The 18,885-nt window shown below is 42.4% G+C and overlaps 1 pseudogene; it reads left to right on the forward strand.

Moving 5' to 3' along the window:
- The first annotated feature begins 625 nt into the window (after nucleotides 1–625).
- On the forward strand, nucleotides 626–18,579 carry LOC147724593 (zinc finger MYM-type protein 1-like; annotated as a pseudogene).
- Nucleotides 18,580–18,885: the final 306 nt, after the last annotated feature.

Here is an 18,885-nt window from a genome sequence, read left to right on the forward strand (position 1 = left end):
AAATCGCAGATTCAGAATCGCAAATCGGAATCTTCATACATATGGCCCTGGATAAGCAGGATGGATCTGGTGCAAACAGTACTCAGAGGAAGATAACAGTTTTTTAGGGAAAAGACCAGCTACTTGTATGGGAAAACAACTCTGGTAGGAAATTGTCTACTTCACTAATTTGCCATCTTCACAGGATTTGTTACCAAACTATACAGGCTAGCTAGTTCCAGGGATGTCTCCTTCATTACGGGGGAGGATTGTCGCCCCACTGCTTTCTCGCAGTGTGAGAAAGCCAAACATGAATGGTAATAACTTTTGGTTATTACCATTTTATGTTTCTTTGCACATTGTGAGCGACTGGGTGGGTGTAGCTGCCCGGGCAAGAGTGGTTTGCCCACTCCTGAGTGCGCATAGACTGTTTGGTTGGCCCTCTCGGGTCGCCCAACCAGTCAGGAGCTCTCTGCACTGCTTCATGCAGGCTGCATTGCACCCTACATGGAGAACATGCCATCCCTTACAGCCCATGGCTAGGCTGCGTCCCAACCAATCACAACACTCCATTGGAGCGTTGTGTTAGGCTTAGTGGAGGAGAGGGAGGCTTCCTGTTCCTGTTGGAGGCAAGAGAGCAGGAGCAATGAAGGCGCAGGACCCAGGCCCGTGGAAAGGTAGGTTTTCATTTTTAATTTTTTTTATTATTGACCCCAGCCCCCCCCCACCACCAACCCTACCCCACAGGCCCTCCCCACGTGACTCCCTGCCCCTGGCGACCCCCACCTGCGTGCCATGCCGGTCGCTACTGGCTAGTTCATGTCCTTCTTCAGAGACATTGAGAGAACAGCTGGCTGTGTATTTGTTGGGAATTGTGTTATGCGCCCAAGTAATGCGCATAAAAAACAGTGAGGGCCATAGTATGGATTTGAATACATAAGACGAAGAAAAAAAAGCAGAACAGTCAACTTGTTAAACAGTATATTAAGGGAAAGAAAAACCTCAAAATGGAAAAAAATAGCAAATACAATACAATTCAAAATACTAACAGATGCAATTAAACAATGAATAATGATAAGCTTGATTGATTTTGCTACACATTTGAACATAATTTGAGCGTATCCAAATAAAGGTTTGTGTAATACAGGAAGGAGGGCCCATTTCTCGAATTCATACTGTGGATGTGTATTTTAGTACTGTACAGTTTGTGGTATTGATTTAATATAACAGGCAACAACTGGATGAACCCCAGAGCATGTGAAAAGTTATGGAAAGAGTCACACTACCTCCTCCATTCTGGGCTGTGCTTGGCTCTCCTCCTCTACATGGGGAACCGTGGAAGAATGGTTTTGAATATCATTTAGAGGTGCTTGGAGGCTAAGTTGTGAGTGAAAAGAGAATAGTTGCCTTGCCTAAACATAGTCTAGGTCCAGAAGGACGCAACAGCCCAGTTGTGGCACAGGAAATGTGAAAGATTTCCCCACCCACAGAGTAACTGATACCATTGGGTACAGGAAACATGAGGGTGGGAAAGTTGAACCAAGAGGATCCATTAAGAAATGGGCAATTGGTGTGGGATCTGTAATCCTTGGTTGGAATCCTCTGGTAATCCTCTTTTTATGGCAGGCTCGTACCCAGCTGAAAGTAAAGAACTCCTAGTAATGATGGGGCAAATAACTGCTGTTACCGGTTGAATTGGAATTTAACCTGTTCCGTGCTCGTGACGGAACCGCTATGTCACGAGCCTCGGGTGGGCTGTGCTGGTGACGGAGCGGTTCCGTCACGGCCTGCTCGCTGCGCCTGCGCGGCGCGTTCTATTAAGCGGGCGAAGCCGTGACGGACCCGCTCCGTCACAAGCAAGCCCACCCGAGGCTCGTGACGGAGAGGTTCTGTCATGAGTACGGGAGCGCCGCACGGCCCCCCCCCTAGCGCTGCGGCGGAATAGCCGCTGCAGCTAAGGGTTTAAAGGTCACTCGAAATAAAAAAAATACAATAGTTTGGAGCTAGTTGGAGATCATGTTGAACCTTTTATGACAACAATAAGGACCTTTCAACCAATTTTAACTATGGCATGTTTACCAATTAGATGATAAGATACCAATGGTTAGTGAGTGCAGGGACAAGCATGCTTCACTGATCATTTTAGGCTGGAAGAGGCTGTAAATAATAAAAGGTAGATTAAAATGATTTCAGAAATAAGCAGAACATTTTTGCCAATAGAAAAGGAGGTTTAGGCAAAATTGTAAACATTTCATATAGGTAGAAAACCATTTCGGAGGGAAGGAATAGTCTGACAGGGAAGAAAAGAGCAATTTCTATTCATAATGTGTAAGCAAGTTTCATGAGGGCAGTGCTACGAGCTGTTCAGAGGTTGTATGTCAGAATATCTAGAGCAAAGATATTAGTATGCCCTCATTGTGTTGATAAAAATCTCTCTCCATTAGGAATAGGGTTTCTATTCTTAACTCCAAAGAGGCAGATATTTTTGTAAACAATATTTAGGCCACTTTATTCCAGCATCATACGTGCTCAGGATGGTAAATTGTAGGTCTTCAACACAACACGAAGAAGCATTTTGCTCGAGTGTATAAGGAGGGTATAAGGAGGGGTATAATGAAAATAAGGGTGTGAGCACACTGTTGACAGATGAGGAGAAGGAAATAATTGAAAGGCAAGGAGATTTGGGTTAGGTTTAGGCCTTGAAGGGTAGATGGGTAAATGTGTCATATTGTGAGTTACTGTGGGAGATGATGACATTTGTGTAATGCAGATTCTGTGCCACTAAGAGTTTATAGGAGAGAAGAATTTACATTGATTTCTGGATATGGTATTGAGGAAATCTGAAGCCGAAATGTTTGCACTTTAAAAGTAGATGGAGCATTTGACAACAAATTAACAGACACAACCTTGATTCTGCAGTATGTATGGCGAGGGACAGGCATGCTTATTGGGATAGTAGAACAAAAGGATCTTGGCATCACCTTGTACCCTAATCATTCCAGGCATGTGATATGTGCTGATGAATTGAGGGGTATATTGTCAGCTGGGAAGCTGGGAGTACAACTGTTCTAAAGTTTTTAGATAGTGGTAACGCTAAGTTTGCTCCTTACCTTCCCTAATAAGTTCAAGGCAGATGGCCTTTTATTGCCTGCTAAAAAGTGTGGAGGGAAGTAAAACAATTCAAGATTATACTTTCAATTAGACATTGTTTAAAGGACCATAGACTCCGAATTTCAGCTTTGTGGATTTATTATAATGCCAAAAATAATTGAATATAAACACACCTCAATATCAAAGTATATAGGTACATAAAAATCAATACAGAGCTGAGTTTAAGTATATAATTCATTTGACATAAGAGGCTTAATCTAATGAACTTCAAAATCAATATGCAACAAAAGATAGAAGCTGAGTCCAATTCTCTTTTCATTTGACGTAATGAAGCCTAGTTTCCTCAGTAGGCCAGCCAAGGGGGTAACATAGATGTTAGACAATATGGGGCTCAAGCAAGAGCCCTCCGGTACCCCCTTGGTGACTTTGGTGGTCTGTGAGCGAAAAGAACCTAGATTGATCGTTGTTGTTCTATCGGTTAGGAAATTGGTAAACCATTTCAAGGCCTTACCCTGGATTCCTAAGTCCTCAAGTCATTTGAGCAGGATCTGGTGGGAGATGGTATCGAAAGCTGCAGACAGGTCAAGTAGCACCAAGAGAACTGCCCGACCATTTTTCGCTAGCTTTCGAATGTTATCAGTGACTTCCACCAGTGCCTACTCTATGCTGTGCCTTGGTCGAAATCCGGATTGTGAGTGGTCTAGGCGATTAGAGGATTCAACAAACTCGGATAAGTGCTTGTTTATGTGCTTCTCTAAGAGTTTGCTGTGTAAAGGAAGCAGAGAGATGGGACAATAGTAAGTAATATCGTCCGGGCGATTTTAGGGTTCTTTCTGATGGGGATGATCTGAGCCGCTTTCCACTCAAGGGGGAGGCTGCCTTCCTCCACGGATCTATTAAGGATTGAGCAGATGGGAGCAGCACGTGTCTAAGATAACATGCCAGAGGTCTTGGCAGGTATAGGATCAAGAGGAGACCCTGATTTGACTGTTCTTAGCAGAACATCCACTTCGATAGTCTTAAGAGCTGGAAAGCTTTCTAAAGTTAAGGCGTCGGGTGTGATCATGGGAGGGTCTATGCTAGGGCCTAACTAGGGGCAAGTGGCTGAGGTGATCTTTGATATATGTTTTTTATTTTCTGAGAGAGGTGGTTTGCAATGTTGTCGCATAGAGTTTGAGAAAGGGCTTCTTCGGTGTTACATGCCCTAGGATTGGGGAATAATTTTAGGACCTGGCAAAGTGTGCACGGGGAATTTTCAGCTTTTTTGATTTGGAGTGAAATGTGTGATTTTCTAGCAGATTTCATGTTTTTGTGGTATGTTGCTAGTGTATACTTACATCGTTTTTTATCTAGTGGGTTATGGGAGAGGCGCCACAGCCATTCTAGTTTTTTACAATGGCTTTTTTTCGGTTCTGAGATTGGGGGAATACCATGGAGTCTGGAGACGTTTGGAGGAAATTGGATGCAGTTTCAGCGGGGCTAGGTGGTCATGGTGTATAACATACTAGCTGTTAAGGAAGATTGACGTTTCTCTGTGCTGTCAGATTCCGAGTTCTGGGGAGGTGTGAACGCTTCATGGAACTTTGTGAGAGTGAGTTTATGCAATTGTCATTATCTCCTAGCGGGATATGTTTTGGGGACTGTGTTTTATTCGGGACGCAGATTTGGAAGTCGATCAGAGAGTGATCTGACCATGTCAGGGGACCAGTGGCTACATAACTAGTATTGGGGGAGTTTGTTAGAATTAAATATAACGTGTGCCCAGCCAGGTGGGTGGATTCATTATTTATTTTAGTTAATTCAAGTGTGGATAGATCTGTCAGTAGTGTGAAAGCTTCTCTGTTTGCAAGGTTTTCACCGTGCACATTAAAATCTACCAGTAATAGGAAATTCCTAGTTGAGATAAAATGGGGGAATATTAGCTCCATTAGTTGAGAGGAAAAATTAGAGCGGAGTCATGGGGGGCGGTATACAAGAGCACCTTTCCAGCTGAGTTGAGGATGTAGGTCAGCTCTGGAAATTAAGGTCTCTATTGTGTCACTGCATTATTGAACAATAATGTAGATCTTAATAGGGTCTTTGTGTATGGTAGCTGATACTCCTCCCATCTTGTGAGGTCTATCCAGTCTTTGAATATGGTAACCCTCAGGAAGCGCGACCACAATATCAGGGTTGGAGCAAGGCTTGGTTTAGGTTTCAGTCAGAAATCTGATATGAGGGAGAGTGGAAGATAACAGATCCCAAATATTTGTTGCATGTTTGGGTGGGGATCTGATGTGGCCAGAAAGCAATTCCAGCTTCTGTTTCTTTGAAGTATAGGTTGTGAGGGGCCTTTCTGTTCACTGTTAACCTGGGGTGGCCTGATATCCTGATCGAGCGAGGTTGCCATGGTTATATTGGTTGGGGGCCATGAAGGGGCTGCGCTCTGATATCTGCAGGTCCTACATGAGAAAGATATCTCTGAGATAATTGCTGGGGTACAGACTCTGTATGTTGGTATACGAGAGAGATAAATATCTCTGATTCGTTCTAACTCTTGGCTTGAGTATTTATGAGGGATTGCCTTATTAGTTTGCTCTGAGGGCAAACCGGCAGGGGTTCTGGCTCCTGGCGATGTTCAGGGGCGGTGGGCGCAGACGGGCTTGCCTTAGGCGTGCCTTCGGTGCAACAGCGGCGCGCCCGCTGCATGCGTCGTGCCCTGCATGAGTTTTTATGGAGGCAGCTGAACAGCTAACCTCCCCAAACTGGTGTAGACTCTAAGTTATTTGTGGCAGGTGTCCGCTCCCTCCATGCAAACGAAACGATCTACGGTGAACCAGGGAGGCACCCAACAGCGAGCAAAAGAGCAGCGGGTACAGGTAGGATGAGAAGTGCTCTACCATGTACGTGATTTTAAAAGTTAAAAAGGTGCATTAGCTTTCAGTGTAACTTTCAGGTAAAATTCCAAATTAGGAGGCCTTTACCAGGTGCTCTACCGTGTACGTGATTTTAAATGTTAAAAAGGCGCATTAGCCCTCAATGTAACATTCAATTAAAATTCCAAATTAGGAGCCCTTTACCAGGCGCTCCTTGCACTGTACAGCAGGCTTACAGTTGTAGAATCAATTTCCTGAGTGGCCTCAAGCGCATTTGCCTTCATAAGCAAAACATCTATTCGCGTTTGTGTGGCATTAACAAGTTTTACATCACTTCTTTGTGTCTCTGAAAGGGGGACGGCAATGAAACCATTTCAACAATCTGAAAGTGGGCCTGCAATCAAATCATTCCAACAACCTCTTTTAATTTACTCTGTACATTCCGACTATTAAATACTTTTTATCAGAAGGTTTATCTATCGTATATGTAAAACCATTCGAGACAATGCATGGATTTAACACAATTTATAGAAGTTATATGTCATTTGTAAGACACAAAGGTGATAAATATAATTCTTAATACATTTGTGACATAAATTAATGCTATAAACACTGATAGAAATATATTCATTAATTCGGATACTATAAGTAGATCACGAAAGGGAGAGTACTTTATTGGGTAAAAAGTGGGGTTGGAGTCCCTACTCCTCCGTGTATCCTGTTGTGGTATTAGGGTATCCTATCTCAAGAAAGCTACTGTGGATTTCTTTGTACAATTGATTTAACCACAGGAATTGAAGGGAAAGGTGGATGAATGAGTGAATGATGGGTGTGTTCTGAGTCTTGTCTAGGCTGTCAAGGTTAGTCTGTCTGAATGTTTGTGGAAGCAGCACTGCCCCTAAACATTACCCTGGCCACCAAGTCACCTTTTGAAAGGTAACTAAACTGTGACCCCATGAGAATGACTTTGGGAACAATCAATCAATTCAAATTAAAAAAAAATGGCAATATATGAAAAGAAAGACTTTGTGTTGTTCTGTGAGGAATCACAGAACAGAAAAACTGGAGCATTCTTGTACTATCTGTTCTTGAATACCACCAGTCTGTCGCCTCTGCACCTGATATTGAGACTAGGGTTCTCTTCAACCCCTGGATATACTTGAGGCTTGTTTTACAGATGCGCTACATGTCAGGAGACCTGCCTCAGTTTGTTTGCTGCAGTGTCGGTACCCCTCTGCTAAGAGATGAAAGGAGTGCAAGGCCTGCAAAAGAAATAACATTGTTCACACTATATTGCTCGTTCTTGTATTCCACATTGCATAATTGAAGATATATAGTTTCACATACTTCTATAACATATACATACCTGTACTATTTGTTTAATGGTCTTACAATATCAAACCTTAACCAATCAAGTCTTTCTTTTCTTTACATTGAGATGCAAGAGACCTCATGTCTTTTTTACACTCTTTGTTGATAAATTAGCTACAAATTTTTGTGCAAGTGACAATTGCCACAGAGTGAAAGAAACAATGCATGGACCAGACGAATAACATCCCCAGCAAGGAAGAGAGGGTCAGGGGTGGGAATAAGTGTAAGTTTAAAAGGTGTTGTCAGGAAAGGGAAGTGTAGTGGACTGGAGGAAGAAGGTGAAACAAAAGTGAGGGAGGTAAGTAGCCCAAAACAGAAAGGAAAAGAGTAAGGCTGCAGTTCAAAACAGAGCGTAGGGCCACATGAAAACTGTGCCTAAATACAGAAGTTTTGGACAACACCGTTTCTTTGCCTAGGGTAGCAACATTAGTTGAAATTGGCTACAGGCTACCACACACTCCAAACATCATTCTTTATTTGAACTAGAGGCCAGAGTACTACGTTTCTGTGCCGTAAGCATTAATCTAATGGTTGTAGGAATATTTGCAGCATTAGGAAGAGGTTAACTACAACACAAAACAAGCATTGGCATAGCCAATAGGTCCCGCCATTGGGACCTTATAAGTGTTTAGCCATGCAACGGTCTAACAGGGGATCACAATGTTGAAAAGGATCTGAAAAAAAATTCCACTAGGAAAGTCCCTGTTTCTCTATGAATATGAAAGTACAGTGAACAACCCAAATCTTGAAATTTTAATTCATATTGTAGAGATTACTTGCCTATTCTTTCTTGCACAGTGTAGTTCTGAAAACTAACTTTTCTTGACTGTAAATAACGGTGTTCCGTTAGAGAGCAGAAACAAGGGGATAGATCCATTCTTCAAAACATTATCAGTACGACCAGTTTTTTTTTTTTTTTTATAAACTGTTTATTTGCAGGATAGTAAAATTGCACAATCGTTACAGTACATGCAGTCACTTGTCTTACATCCCATTGTAATACATCAGTTTTACCGTTCTCGCTCATATTACCTTTTCCTATTTTCAACCTGTTACACTATTCCCAACTCTACCCTCCAAAGCCCCCCCCCCTCCCAGTATCCCTCCCCCGGCACTCCTATTCAGGCATAGTATGGGTTCAGACATGACAGTACAGTATGTACCCTATTCCTTGTTAATCCACCCCTTTGTCGCAATGCCATGCAAGTCTATATAAAGGGCATCACAGCCCTATTTGAGTTCTTCCTGTGCAGTGCACCTGTGTCCTTGTATGGGTCACTGTCAGTACGACCAGTTAATGCGTGTTTCACAGGGCAGACTTACTGTTTCCTCTGAGCATATGCCATAGACTTCTTTAGCTAGTTTGAGCTGGAAGGCTTCAATACGGAAAAGAGGATTTTAAATTACTTGGTTCAGAATAGTTCTTAGGTCGTGTTCTTGAATGTGCAATAATGTGACAGCACTAGGGCCCGAAAACAAAGAGTAAAGTTCTCTGTGATAATAGCCCATTCAACATGTCTGCAGCCAGCAGCCAACAAATTTGAAATGGAAAACTGAAGTTCTAAAGTGACCTGAAACTGTCCTGCAGTAAATCAGTTCGGAATCTCTATTCATTGGGTAGAGGTTTGATGAGCTCAGGGCTTTTGCAGAGCCAGGGCCCATACCGGCTGAAGTAGACTGTGTGATGCAAGAATAGGGAAAGATATGCAGTGTCTGACCGTGTCCACTTTTCAGACCAGATACACGCTTCCTACCAGGATTAGGGGAAACCGATCTGGTTCATCCAATTCTGGAAGGAGTCAGGGACCTAAGATTTTGCCTCTGCTGGGCTGGCCATTGCAGTGCTTGCAAATGTGCTGTTCCTCCACTATCAAACTCTCTCATATGCGGACTAGTCATGTTGTTATAATGCATGATCAGAGCGTTGACGCTTACTTTTGCAAGTAAGTAGTAACCAAGAAGATGACGTATTATTAGTTCAGACACTAAGGGTATGTCTTTATGGAGGCTTGATTGGTGTTTGCATGGTCTCAGTTACAGCTCCCATAGTTAACCATCACTACTGGAAGGGCACTGCACAGGGGTGCGAAATGCATAATACTTTTTCTTCGGCTGATCCTCAATATCAAAGAGTGAAACTCTTGCTGGACAGGGGCAGTCGTTTTTTGTGAAATGACAATTTGCTCCCCCTCCGTGTCCAGTTGATCCACTCCCTCACTTTACCAAAAGTGCGTGAGGCTGACAACAGCTAAAGGAGGTCTGTAGAAAGGGGTCTCAATTCATGGGCCAACACTGGTGCTCTTAGGAACAGACATCAACAACGTCAATCTCCTGCAGCCCCTGACAAATAAGCCAGATGATGGCCAATAACCAGGGTTGGCTCTTGGCTATGGCAAGATGAGACAACCACCAACAGCAATCAGTCTCACATTGGCCCTAGTTGCAGCAAAGGTTTCCAACGCTTAAAGGGGGTAAAGGGTAATGAAAATCTCTTCAATGGACCTGCCAATAAATTGTATCAAATGATTAGGTCTTTATGGTCAACAATGCTATATGTGTAGCTACACACTGTAAACAAGCATTTGCAATGCAATAGATCTCGCAGCAACTAGAATTTAAGCTATTGGCATTGTAAATTACAATGCCTTTTATTTATGTTTTTAAAAAGAAAACAAAAATAAAAGGCATTGTTATTTCCAGTGGCAGCCTTTTTTTCCACAATACACACGTTTATTCATTACGTTATTAAAGCCCAGTTACTAAAGCAACGTGCCGTTTTCTGTAACAGCTGGTACTTTTAGCGCTGAGACGTCTAAAACGTTGGAACATAGTGCTACCTAAAACTATAAGAAATAATGCACCATGGATGCTTTTAAAAACAAATATATAAAAAACAATGCCATTACAATACCAACAACTTCAAACTTTGCTAATGCGAGACCTATTGCATTGCAAATGCTTGTTCTAAATAAATAAATATCAGTGGGGATCAATTTATTTTAAAAAACGTGCACTTTGCAGACTATACCACATAAACATTGACCAGCATATCAGGGGATAAAACTCTGCCAAATAATTTCTCATTATACCACATGCTCCTCTCCAAGTAAAATGAATACATTTCGAAATATTTTAAAACAAAAAAATGAATGATCTCATTTTTAGCACGGATTAGTGTTATATTTTCATCTCACATGGTCTACTATGTTAAAAATAGCTCTGGTAATTGGGAGCTGCAGTGCTTTGACAGGGCGTTAACTAGCACTGCAGGAGCAGTGCTGCCTGCATGTCCTAGACCTGTGTTAGTTTAACCATTCATTCTCTGGTCTGGATGTTCAACATGTGCATTAATTGTTTTTCCTCTGCCGTGTGTGCTTGCAGACACCTGAGAGCATGCCTTGTTGTTGCCATCTCACCATCTGTGAAACTCCCTCACCTGCTGATTGGATGTCAGTTTCCAAAAGGAGGGTCTCTCAGCCCAAAAATGAGATTTGAGGCTGTACCCGAGATTACATGATGTAAATTTCAGTTCAGTCAAAATAAACTGGCATGTTAGGGTCTCCAACCTCAAATCACACTCCCGGCGCCTCCTGTGCATTTTGTGTTCTTCTTCAAGTGGAATTTATCTGAAGAAGAAACTCTCTCAAGGAGGTGGGCACTCTAAGGAGACTACACAGTAAGTTTGCTATTGTTTACATTTGGGCATGTGACTGTTAATGTTATGGTGCAGATTAATTCTTAAAAGTGTCTATTTAGAATGTTTCACAAAGGATCATTGCAGCTTTTTCTAGTCAGTTTTTAACTGCCTGTTAAACATTGCAAGCAAACCTGAACTTGGAGGCAGAGAGATACACCGGCGCCTGCAGCTAATGAGCTTTAGGATGTTTGAATAACGTGTCTGCCTTTTACTTCTGCAATTCTGCAAAACCCTGTGCGAGAACTGCAGCCCAGAGACGTGCAGGCTGCAGAGCATGGAAAGGGTCTACCTGTAAATGTTTAGTGGTGCACACACACCCGTGCAGAAGCAGCTGCCAATACAGCAAACAGCGTTTTCTAGCTAGATGCACCCGCTGCTTGCTGCATATTTTCTGGTGTGCTTTACACATGTTTATTCGGCTATTAATTCTAGCTGCATCCAAAACTCACAAATTACGGCTCTTATGTAATGTTGCTAATAGTACACCTGTTTGCACGTTTTAAGGAATTGAGTTATTCTCGGCTCCCCTTGAATGCAAAAGCACAAAAGTGTGCCATTTCGTCGACCTCCATGTAATCTGGCCCTCCTTGTACTTTCAAGCAAAAAGGTCTCTACCTTCACAGGTGGAATGACTTATTCGCCGCGAGCAGAATAATCCAGATATTGTGCTACTCATGGATCATTAAGGCAGCTCTATTACACATTTTAAAGTGCTTCCTGTTTCTATCTGGTATTTTAAAGCGTGAAAGGATATGATGAAAAAATACTGGCGTTAGGCGATTTCTCTACTTTTTGTACCAACCCGGACAGAAAAATGCAGGTCATGCCAGTTAAAAAACAACTGCGTTCCTCGCGCTAAAAGGAGGCAGCAGGGGAGGGGCGAGAGGAGGGGGCTAGTCAAAGAGTTTCACTTGCTAGAGCGAGCAGAGCCAGCAGCGATAATACTACCATATGGCACTGCCCGCTCCCACAAGTGAATCGCCACACGTGCACGCGTTGCCATTGAGGGCAAGGCAACGCGTGCACGTTTTTGGCTGAAAAGCCAAAGCGATTGCAAAAGTTCTTTCTGCCTATGCAGCGCATTGCCGCTGCATAGGCGAGACCTAAAAAGGATGCAGCTTTGGCTTTGCTCGTGCATACACTCATCCTTTTCCAGCAATGTCCTCATCGTGAAAGAGTACTCCGGTTAAGAGCATTTGCTACTTGTGACGTTTCTTTTTGGGGAACAATGTGGCGCATTGCAGTAAACTGAAACAAATCTTTAACATTGTGCACTATGTAAAGATGCCAAAAAAAATATGGATTCTTCCTGTCACCCCACTCACATCTCATCCTCCACGATAAAACATTAGTTAGTCATTCATGACAGAAAGAGATATACATAGTAAGTGGATGAATTGCACAGTGTGAAAATGGAAAATATGAGATCAATACCTGCTTCGCTGCTTGATCACATTGTGTGATGATTAGCAAATAATGTATTTCAGATTCCCCTTTTTGTTCAGAATCACTTACAAGAGCATCTTCAAATATTTGAGTTCAGGATGACTGCTATACAAATCTCTCTCTTGTGTCTCACTTAAATAGTCGATACGGTTTCATCACAATTGAGTTACCTCTTAGTTCAGTAATAACATTGTCATCAGTGCACGGACAGGAATGTTTCTCTGGTTGTGTTTAAAAACTCTTACATGTAAAAAATACATAATCGGTTGTAAATGAAACGCTTCTGCATGTTAAAGAATTACATTTTTGGGAATTCTCAAACATCATGATACTTGTTGCACACTTTGCTCATGAACTTCAAGTAGGGGTCGCCAGGGGTTTTTACTGTGACCTCTAAGCCACCAATTGTTACCTCTACCACCTTGCGTGTAACCCCAAGCTATTTATTGTCAGCCACCCTAGGATAGTGGTGCACTATTGCTACTGGTGCAGTGGGTCACAGGGCCATCAATCTTGTAGCAGGTGCGAAAGCGCTACCAATGACAGGCATGGCAAAAATGATTGCCCAGCCATAAACCCACGGTGCTCTAAAAGCCAAGATAACATGCCATGCTGCCACACAGGTCTCTTCTGTGCGTGCGGACTTGGGATTCTGAATGCTTTACTCAGTGACTGTCTGTTCGAGCCACTTTCTAAGAAAGCACCAGTTTTGGTTTTAGTTGATGGCAGTGGATCCCTTGTGAGAAGGCTGCTTACTGCTTCTCTCCAGTAAAATCTGCACAGTTTGTTGTAACTGGAATCGTATACCTCTGTTGCAAGATGTATGTGTTTAGCATGATTGTGAGCACATAGTCGAATGGAGCAAGCATGCTTGCGCACCACCAGGAGCATTTAGCCCCAATACAGGGAGTTCACATAGAAGACACATGGGATTTTCGTTGTGTCAGTCTCTCATTTGTTTCCCTGTGTTTCAGTGCTGCCTTTCTAGTCTTGCTTCCTGCATTTTTTAAACATCTATTTATTGGTTTTCAGAAAAAAAACATTTGTGCAACGCTTTGCTTTACATTGATTACCTTCAATCGGTAGTTCCATAAGCTGTAATAAAAGATAAAAGCTTCTTTTCGTTCAGTAAACAACTAGGCAAACAAATGCCACGAGCCATGCTTTTATCCAGGATATGATTCTGCATCACAAGCATGTGGTGATATATTTCTAACATCCTTATATTACGTAAGAGCCCTCAATGGGTGGGGGGGGGAGGGGGGGCTAAGGCTTTGGTTACACGTTTCCAAAGGTGATACCAGAAACATTCACACCTCTAGTGTAGTTTCACATCCATATATTCAGGCTCATCTTTTTGGATCTTGAGCAGTACTGCCTTTATCATTCCCACTGCTGTAAAATTCCAAAAGTAAAGTTTCCTAGTCCCTCATGCGATGTACCATGCCCTTCTCTTGTCAATTCGCACAGCCATACGTTCTGCCCATGTCAGTACTTCAAATCGCCGCTTACTAACTGCAGACACCTTGTTAACTTTCCATCTCATAACCAGCCACTGCTTAGCCATCAGTAGTACCAGATCTATAAATATGAAAGTTCTCTGGATTTCGCCCAGTGGGTCACGCACAGTATACCAAATATTGCTGTCCAGTAGTTCCAAATGCCCTGGCACATCCACATCATATGTATAAGCTCAGAACTGTCAACTCTACCTCTAGGATAGGACTCTACATAGAGAGTAGGTATTATATTTTTGCGAGTCCACGAGGTGTATGTCACAGGTAGGAGTATGATGAATTTCAAATGTGACATGGGATGTTATAAATGTAGTCAATGAATGTCATGAGTGATTTAATATGCAAATAGGGCAAACAAAGTGCTTGGCAAGGGTGCAAGTAATAGTTACTTTAGGGTGAATTTCAGTGTTTTTGTTAGTTTCAAATGGTATGTTTTATATGACATTGTCACCCAACTATAATATCCCTTTCATCTTTATTTTTTCCATTGAATTTCTAAGGTTTTGTTAATGTAAAATTAAATATTCCTGCAATTCCTAACTATAATGTCACTTTAACCTTTGGTTTTTTCATAGAATTTCTAGGGTTTTTGTAATGTAAAGTAAGGGGGGTGGAAGCAGGGTCTGGCATGGCATTGTCCATTGTCCGTTGTGCGCCCCCCATCCAAGCTTGCTGCCCCTAACACCCCCCTCCTTGCTCTCTATTGTCCGCGTCCATACACCTTCTACCACATCCAACCCTGTGTGGCTATTGTTCTTCCACTGCCCTTTGCACTTGTTCCGAACAGTTAGCTTGCTTCCCCTCCCCCTGCCTCCCTGCCCTCAGTTGTCCAGGTACATGCACCTACCCCCTCCCTCCTGCCCTGCATGGTGCAATGTTTTCTCACTGTCCGATGTTTCCTCACTGTTATGTGCATTGTACCATGCCATGCCCTAACCCTTCATTAGCACAGCGCTCATGCACAGCACTAGGAGATTACCTTTTGGAATTAATCTGCACTTTTCCAACACTCATGCGTGTGGCGGCATCGGCCGTGCAGGAGCGAGCAGCGGCGTGCAGTGGCCATCTGTTTCTAATTAGCATGGCCACATGCGCTTGTTTACATTTGCCTGTCTCGAAAAAAGCAGTGGCGCGCTTCTCTTTCTCTCTCTGGCCTCTAGCGCATGGTGAGCAATTTATCTCTTTACTTTAATTGTGCCCTGCTCGCATTGCTTCCCTTTTAGTCCCTGCCCGCACCACTCTCTGAGAAGTGTGACACCTCTTTTGTTCTCCCTTGGGACTGCGGGCTCAAGCCTTGATTCAGTTCCCGCGCTGCTTTGCAAGGGGTGGGGAAAGCCCTCCATTTGGTTGTGCTAGTTGCTGATCATGCTCTAAGTTGGGCAATGTGCGCTGTCCCACCGGCGCTGCTTGGGCAGTCCCTGGGCCTCCCAATGTGAGGCGTGCTCACCCCGTAACATACTAAGTAGACGCGCACCTCAGCGCGAGGGAGATTTATATAAGGGTGTGCAAATAAGGCAACTGCATTATTGTTTCAGCCCGAGGCAGCAGCGGTGAACCTTCAATTAACTCCTTTTGGCCCTGAGCGGCCCCCAAGGCAGTACGCGGTGCACCTCGCCTTTTGGGAGACATCAGGTGGCCTTGTATTTTTAGTGGTCAACTAGGAGAGATCACGGGAGGTCTCCCACGCACTCTGACCAACCATTATTCCTGCAACTCCTGCAGCTGCTGTGCGCACTTGAGGGCAGGTGCATGTGGCTAACTTGCCCCTCGGGATGTTCATTGTCTGTGCCCACCCCCCACTGTGCTGTGGCCATGCCTCTATAGCCCATACCCTGGGGCACTTGAGGCACTATGTCTTGTGGATACATGACTGGTGAGTCCTCGATGAAGGCCCTGTGTCATCATTTTGGGACTCAATAACTACTACAGTCTGTGTAGGAGGCGCACAGAGACATATAGGGTACCGCAAAGGGTATAATAGAAGCGCAAGAGCGCTATGGCCTGTGTTTTTATGGTGATATATGCATTATGATTCATGTGTTCTTATTCCCTAAACTGCTGCATTGCATGCCCTGATACTATGATGCATATCATTTTGATTCCTGTTTATTCAGGATAATGAGTACCATTTCCGGACCTGCACCATACTAATAATACATGGTGATTTATATGTTTTCTGCTATAATTATATATAAGGTAACAAAAATGCCTATAACGCTTTTTATTATAACTTTGCAACATGCTGCACAACAGCCACACTACTCTACAACATAGCTTAAATACACTGACAAAGCCAATAGCTCTGACTAAACACTTATAAGATCCAAAAGGTGAGACATATCGGCTATGTCAATGCTTGTTCTGAATATGTGATATGTTAGCAGTGAGATTGCTGAGTTCGGCAGCAGACTGAGGAACAAAGATACATGTATTTCCCTAATACAAAAACCCAAAAGATACTAAGCAAGATAAGAATCGAATTTGTTCACTAAAAAATAAGTACCGAAGACCCTCCTACAGGTTCTAACGAAAGCAAGAAAACAAAAGAATAGTCTGATTCTGCTCTGTGTGTAGAAGTGAAGGCATATGCTAGTATTCGTATTAGCTTCCTGAAACATCATCTGCTGCCATTGCAGCTGCATCTCCCTGTGCTGATGATAGTTCTAACATTGTTGACATTACTGATGTTTCTTCACATGCTAGTAGTGTTGAGCGTTCATTTCACAGTGAGGTTGAAGATTCATTTTCTTACATTGGCAGCTTAGACAAGATTTCTTCCCTGGATGGCCGCGCAGACTGTTCACCATCCTGTATGGCAATACAGTTAGCTCTTTTTTGAGGTGTTACATTATAGAGGTAGCTCGAATCAAAGAAACTAGTCAGATATCAACTTCAGAATCTCACCAGCATTGAATTCTTGGCAGACGACTTGTCAATGAATCATTATACAAACCCAGTGCAACAAAAACTTCAAATATTCCCCTCAACTGCATTCAGTAGGTTTAATGGTGATTGCAAAACCCATCCTTGAGTAGAGTATTCAATCCTTGAAGATGCTTTTTATTGTTTTGCATGCACGTATTTTAGTGCTTTTTCTGGCGGAAAAGGAGGATGTTAACCTGGCAATGCTGCATTCATTGATATTAACTGCAGCTTACCTGTTCTTTCTCCAAACTTTCACAGTCAGAGAAGCATAAATCATCAGTTATTTCTTGGACCAACTTCAAAAGATTACAGCAGAATATAAACCGTCAGCAGTCTGTTATTTCCCTGATAGTAGGAGGTGCAAAGCAGGAAATTGAAAAGAATAGACAACATGTGGGGCATCTGCCTAAAGTAGTATGTTTTTTAAGACGTCATAGGCTTGCATTCCATGCCACGGATGAAACTGATCATTCATACAATAGGGGAAATACCATTGAATTGTTAGAGATGATTTCTTATCAAGATGAGAGGGTAAAAGAAATAAAGCCCAGGAGATATGGGGAGTAACCTCTCCTGATTACCAAAATGACACAATACAAGTGGTGGAAAAGCTTGCCCATAAGTGTAATGTCAAAAAAGTGACAAAATAATTTGAGGGGGTAGTTCATGAAACCAAAGATATTTCACATAAAGAGTAGTTGAGTTTCATTATCCACTTTGTTGATGGTGATGGGAATGTTCAGGAGAATGCACTAGGGTGTTACCATATTGAGAAATGTAATGGCTCCAGCCTTGCTGCAGCTGTTGTTGAAGCAGTACAGAAAGCTGGACTTGACTGGAAGAAATGCCCTGCAAAGTGTTACGATGGAGGATCCATTATGAGTGGCTGTGTTAATGGTGTCTAAGCAAAAATAAGAGAGATCGCATCTCAGCGATTTATATACACTGCCACGCCCATCGCCTAAACCATGTGTGAGTGCAAACAGTAACTAACATACAACCAGTAAAACATTTCTTTTCAACATTGCAAGCAGTTGATGTTTTTCTTTAACAAAGTTCACCAAGGCATGAGTTCATTATGAATGCTCAGCAAGAGAGTAATCTGTTTGTAATGGAGCAAGAAATACTCTCAGAAACGTGGTGGTTTTACTGGTACACCTGTGTTGGTAAAGTACAGATACAATTTGAGTCTGTTAAAGTTGTTCTCTATTTAATAGAATCACAACATCATGACAAGGCGGCTAGTTCAGAAGCCAAATTAATTCTTAAGGGCATTGAAAACTATGGTTTCTCACTTACATTGCAGTTCATGGAACTCATTCTCTGAAAGATTTGCAGTGTATCTGAACTACTACAGATTAAAGACTTTGACTTGCATAGTGCCTGTGACCTGATCAGTTCAATGAGGAGTGATTTAGTGAAATTCTATCATGACAGTCAGTGGACCGAATTGTTAAGTGAGGCTAAGGAATTAGCAGAGCAGTGGGGACTTGAGATTCAAGAAAAATCCAATCCAAGAGCTCTACCTTTGAGACACCATACATTGAGTAACAAACTGACAGATTATTTTGTCAGTAGCTCTGTAGAGAAAAGAGCCAGCCATTTTGATGTTTCAAAAAATCAAACTCTACTGTCTGAGTGCTTAAAGGAGGAATTTTTCTTTCACTACTTTGGATAGATTTGTAAATGATTTTGATGCTCGATTTACAAACAACATGGGTCTCATGTCAACTGTCAGAATGTTCAATCCAAAAGCTGAAAATCCTTTGGACTTTTCCTCTGCACTAGGAATTTTTGACAAATATCCAGAGGCTGCAGTATACCAAAGTATTCTACAATCTGAACTGGAAACTGCAAAATTGTACCTTTCAGAAAATAATGTACTGGATCTTTTAAATCAGGTTCTTACATTACCTATTACTGCTGCCAAAAATGAGAGATTATTCTCCTGTATGAAAAGGGTAAAAATAATTTGAGCAATACA

This window comes from Lissotriton vulgaris, chromosome 4_1 (assembly GCF_964263255.1).
Source record: "Lissotriton vulgaris chromosome 4_1, aLisVul1.2, whole genome shotgun sequence".
NCBI lineage: Eukaryota > Metazoa > Chordata > Amphibia > Caudata > Salamandridae > Lissotriton > Lissotriton vulgaris.